The 6036-nt window shown below is 38.1% G+C and overlaps 1 pseudogene; it reads left to right on the forward strand.

Moving 5' to 3' along the window:
• Window positions 1-3822: 3822 nt before the first annotated feature.
• Window positions 3823-4850, forward strand: LOC120514994 (annotated as a pseudogene).
• The last annotated feature ends 1186 nt before the right edge of the window (window positions 4851-6036 follow it).

Here is a 6036-nt window from a genome sequence, read left to right on the forward strand (position 1 = left end):
TTTGGTTAGCCCTGAAATGTGCCTTCCTATCTGCAGGTCCACCTGCATTTTATTAGTCCTCCGACTTGTTCTTGTCATCTTTCAGGCAGATTAAATACTAGGAAACACTAATTGTCATAATACTAGTAAAAAAAACTCTAGGGCAAATCACCTTTCTTTATTTTATGTCTCATGCCCCTTTATACATTTGCCTGCTCCCATTATCTTATTTACTGTTTTTGTTTTCCTACAAATAAGAAAACACAGGGAAATAAGTATTTAAATATTGCTCAACTATAGCCAATAAAACACTATCTTGAATTTTGAAAATTTGGGGATTAGATGTACTACAGGGACAGACAGAAGACTGTAGCAGGCAAACACAGAATTTATTTTCTACAGAGTTAGACTGTGTACACTTTACCAAATAATAAGATGACTTACTGAAGGATATTTCCCCGATATAGTATATGTTAGTTTTTGCATTCTAAATAAGTATGCTATTTTAAAGTGATAGGAAAATGTGGTTTACCATACAAGCAATACATACAGTATGTGACATGAGTACATGCTTTGATTTTTACATCTTTGCAGCATATTTATAATGCATTTCAGATATAAAGAAACATACCATAAAGGATTTTACTTGTCTTCTGCACAGTAAGCACCAGTCATCATTTTTGATTTCATTTCATTGATGAACATTTTTGAACATTTTATTGTTTACCTATCTTTGTTGCTTGTTGTTCCTTATTTTCTCTAACAAAAAAGACATAAAGGCAACAGTTAATACTTTCATTCCTCATTACATCTTGGAAAAAAGATTATAATCAGTCAGTCGTTCGGTCTTTAATAAAGAATAGTTGGAATGGCCAACAAGGGTCTTTATCTTTATCTTTTTTATATGTAAGGGCATAATCACCTAGTCCTTAGGTGGCAACACATAACACATCATTATTTATTCTTTGAAAAATAAATTAACATACAAAGGTCAAGTGTGAAAAAGTATGTGCGCTGTACATACTGCTTCCAAATCACTTCATGCTTTACAATGTCATGAAAATGTATTTGCCTGTATCCCTGGTTTAGAGAAAACAGGTAACGGACAAAGTTATACTGAAATTGAATCATTCAACACAATAATTATATTTAGCAAACCAGAAAATCTATAACCAATGGAATGAAAAAGAGAGGAATTTAGATTTTGGAATGAATCAGTCAAGTCCAGACCTCTGCCTCATGACAGAACCTTAAATGATAGCCTTTCAACATCAATAAACAGAAGTATTGTTGTAAAGGGGAGCAGGCCAACATTCCATCACTCACAAGTAAGAATATGATAAACTCATATGAAAACAATTACAAGTTATTGTTGCTTAAAGTGCTACATTGACGATCTGAATCATGGAATGTACTTACTTTTTTCCCCTCAGGGTTTGGCATTTTACTTACTTTTTACAAATACACCTTACTAAAGTAAAGTCTGTATTATTTTACGTGATGTTTGTCACTTGAGGTAAGATTATCCAGTGTTAAGACTCCATGAAGACTAGAACATTATTACTTATGTCCTGATATGTAAAAGACGGGATTGAAAGAAACTGTACTTATTTTTCATATGACAAGGGGCTGCCAGTGGCATAAGAGGTACTAGCAAGATGTCCATGGGCCCCGGGGTGTCAAAGCTCAAAGGAACCTCATATCCCCTCAATCCCCTCACAGAAATCACCCCAAGCAGGCTCAAGCATATACTCACAAATTATGAACATCACAAATGTAAATAATAAATCAGATAGAGGGAATGAAGTAGAAAAAGTACAAAACTATATGTTGGGTCAACTTCAACTTACTTTATTTGTTCAATTGTGTATTGCAATGAATGCAACAAACGAATTTATGAATGCAAAATCAAATCTGCGAAACATCATTTTTCGTCTGATAGCACAGTTAATGGACATCAACTAAACATTTTTAAGAGACCTATGCTACTTTGTGGCAAAAAGACAATATGTAGCTAATTGTTTTGAGGATGTATGCTTGAACTAAATAAAATAAAAAAACAGGTTTTGCTGTTGTTTGATGTGTTTTATCTCCTGCAGTGGTGTCTTTGTCTGGCCACACTGTTGTTCAGGTCTATGTTAGTGACTCTGTAAAACTGGAGTGCACATTGATACAAAAGTTGGTAGAATTGGCAATATGAGCCCTATTCTCTCTGTTTGGTCATTCTCATTAATCTTGACTGCAGTATTTATAACTTCTTCAAATCTTTATGCATTTGTTTATTTTTAAAAAATCAGGTATACTTTTCATTAAAACATTGCCTTTTTCTTTCCTGTCTTTTAAATTTTTCTGTTCACTGCACCATGGATTCTCATTTTATAGGAACTTCCACGTGGGCTTTTTCTTTTTTGTCGCATGATCACACAGAAAATGCATGATCTCTTAAAAGTGACCTATTAGACACCTGTTCAGACGTGCCCCACCCATATCAACTAACCAGGACTCATATTTGTCTTTAAAAGCATTTCACTTTGGTCTAATTGGATAGATCTAGCCATGGGCACAAGGACGCATATAATAGAAGATAGGAAAAAACACTAATGGCTGGAAAGCCTCTCCTTCTGCCAAGGTAAAGAGGAATAGTTCAAAGGGTTATATGCATTATTTGATTTTTGGTGCCTCAGAAGCAATCTGTCTGTGTACAACTGACAAGTAAAAGATCAAGGAATCAAGGAATTCTTGTGAAAGACTAGCACACCTCCCCTGACCAACTGATGCCTGCAAAATGTTTCCATTTAGAGCACTGGTGGACCATCCCAGCTTTGCTTATGACCCATAGCCAACCCCGGATGAAACCATATACCTTTTTGACAATTGAATTTGATTCTTAGCATTGCAGGTAGATCGCGGCTGATCCTGGGCGACCTTCTCAACCCCAGCTGTGGTAAACATGCTCTATTCACCCAGCAAGAAAAACTTTCTGTGATCACACTCAATTGATCATGCTCAATTCACAGAGGGGGACTTCCCCACTCCTCCCTTCAGACGATCACACTAACTTCACAGAGGGGCATCGCCACCAAGGGTGATTCACTAACTCACTGCTCTAGTGTTTAAAAAAGGGAAACGTTATCTTTGTGTAAGGATTTCAGTGGCACATTTCTCTACTAAATATGCATAAAAGCATCCTGTGGTTTTCTCAATTTCATAGTGGAAAAGGAAACGCATTCAAATCGACGGTCTGAAGCCGAAAGACACGTGGGGTTTGCCCTCAGTTTAATTTTAATTGCTTTCAGTGTAAATATTATTAATGTGTTGCTCTGCCAGGATATGTTTAACCGTATGCATCTGACTGAGTGTGTGTAATATTCGTGTATATAAGCACCACTTTGATTATGGGTCTGTTTTATCTTTAATTCGTGTCAACCCTGACGGCATCTTTGACGCCACTTCCGGGGCTAGGTCGATAGTGATTTTTCATTTCGCTTTTGTCCGTAAGCGAAGGTAAAAAATATATTCAAAACAAAAGAATTCGCCATTAGGCGGTTGTCTTTACAGAAAGGAGGCTTAAGTCAATGACACATTGTTATTTTCACATTGAAGTATTGCGCTGAAAGTCTTTAATAACAAGATTTTTATAGTCGGTTTGTAAAAGCCTCCATCTTTGGCTTCCGCTGTTGTTGTTTTGGAAGAAGACATTGGGCTGAAGAAAACTGGAGTGTATCACAGTGGCGACGATACCCGGTATAAAGACTCGGAGTGGATCCCTAGATATATAGCCATTTGAGTGAAAAATATGGCAGATTGTCAACGCTAAAGAAAAAAAAAGATTGAATTCGGGTGGCCTCGGGCAATACAGTCTGGTCAGCCTGTGTGGCAATGTACTGTAGTGCCAAGTTAATAGGTTTGTGTTACAGGAATTCAACACAAGATGTTCCGGTATCTGAGCGACATGGATGACAATCCCTTCATGATGGATCCCTTTACAGCACACCAGCAGCAGATGCGAAGCATGTTCAGTTCATTTGGCTTAGATCCTTTCTTGGGCATCACAGACGGTAGAGCTGTCAGTAGTCCCCTACAACCAGCTCGAAGACCTTAAGTTCAGCATGGAGCTTTGTTACCTTTTGGCATGATGGGCATGGGTGGAGGATTCATGGATATGTTTGGAATGATGGGAAGTATGATGGAGAATATGGAGCGCATGGCGGGTTCAGCCAACTGCCAGACTTTCTCCTCCACAATTTTTGCTTATTCAAACACTGATTCAGGAGCACCCAAAGTTTATCAGCAGACCTCTGAGATGCGAACAGCACCTGGTGGGATCAGGGAAACTCTTCAGACTATGAGAGATTCTGAGAGCGGGCTAGAAAGAATGTCCATTGGTCACCATATTGGTGAGCGGGGCCATGTGATGGAAAGATCAAGGAACAGAAGAACTGGTGACAGAGAAGAGAGGCAAGACTACATTAACCTTGAAGAAGGTGAGGCAGCAGCATTTGATGAAGAATGGTTTCGTGAAACTTCTCGTTATGGACCGTCATCCTCCTGTTCATTGGATTATCGCCGGGACCGAAATGCAGCTGCAGGAGGTGGAAGCCGATTGGCCATAACAGCACCCCGTAGTCATGAGGATGACGATGGTATCCGACATCAGCATTCTTCGTGGCGGTATGAATGGTGAGGGCATCGTAGCAATGGCAACAGATGTGTGAGATAGGTGAATAAAGTGACTGTCTTGCGTTTGCCAACAGGATGCTTCAACAAAAGGATTTAGAGTGGCACCCCAACTGCTGAAACACAGCACTGATTTGTCAACAGACTCCATTGGCCACCTACATTTTCTTCTAATTGTTATTGGGGTGGGAATTAATGTGCTCATTTAAAAGACACAATTATTTTCAAGGAAAAACAAGATGTTTCAAGGTGAGGGGATATTAAAATGGTTTTCTCAGTGGCCTCTGGGTAGAAATATTTATCAACGTCTGTGACACTAGAGTTAAAACATGTAAAAAAAATTTTTAAATCTTGCATTTTCTTTAAGTCAGAGGTCATCTGAAGTTCTGCGTATTATTATTATTATTTTTTTTCTGACACGTTACTGAAGTGGATTATGAAAGTGAAATGGTGTCATCACGAATAATAAAACTAAATACATTATACTTTTTATCTCTCCCGCCCCAAAAATGTCGTATTGTGAAACACCATCTTGTCTTTTGCCTTGTATCAGAATCTGATGTCATTGGTCAAGGGTGGGTGGATGTACCCACCTGTGCAATTGGTTGCTCAGAGCAGCTGCAGCAGTATTTCTGAATCAAGGACTTTAATGTTAACAAAAGTGAAAAGAAGAGTTAATCCTGCCACCTTTTTAGTGCTTTGTACCATAGTCATTCTATTAATATTTTAATGTGAGGAAAAATGTCTTTTGGAGTGGATTGAGGTGAAGAGGAGATTATGGTTTAAGAGTGGGAAAAAACAAAAACCTCTGGATTTCTAAACTGGATATGGTGCTGCATTTTGGGTGACAGAGTATTCTGCAATGTGATACATTAGCCATTTGCTTTTAGGTTACATTTTACAGACAGCCTAGAATTGCAAGGTGAAAGACTTTTTTTTTAACCATTAAACATTGATTAATCTGTGTTAAATCAGAAGTTGAATAAGTTCCCAGAGATATGGGGTGCAGTTTTGCATCTAACAGCCCACTGTACTAAATAAAGGTTTCAAATGTTCAAAAAAAAAAAAAATTTCATAGTGGAAAAAGATTAAAGTTTCAGAGCTGCTTTATAGAAGCGTTTGTTTTTACAGTCTGCTTCTGGCACTACCCAAATATCAGCCAATGGCTGGGCTCAACCTGATAATGATGTTGTTATTCAAGATAAGATGACACCAGTCAGTTCTTTGCCAGGTGCTGAGACATGCAACAGAAGAATCAGTACATATTAGCAACAAATGACCAGTAACTCGCCTTCTGCCAACTCTGATGCACATGCTAAAGGTATCTATAGGGTTCAATCAGGAGAACTTACTGGTGTCTTTAAAAAAAACTTGTGAGTA

Source organism: Polypterus senegalus, chromosome 14 (assembly GCF_016835505.1).
Source record: "Polypterus senegalus isolate Bchr_013 chromosome 14, ASM1683550v1, whole genome shotgun sequence".
NCBI classification, from domain to species: Eukaryota; Metazoa; Chordata; class Cladistia; order Polypteriformes; family Polypteridae; genus Polypterus; species Polypterus senegalus.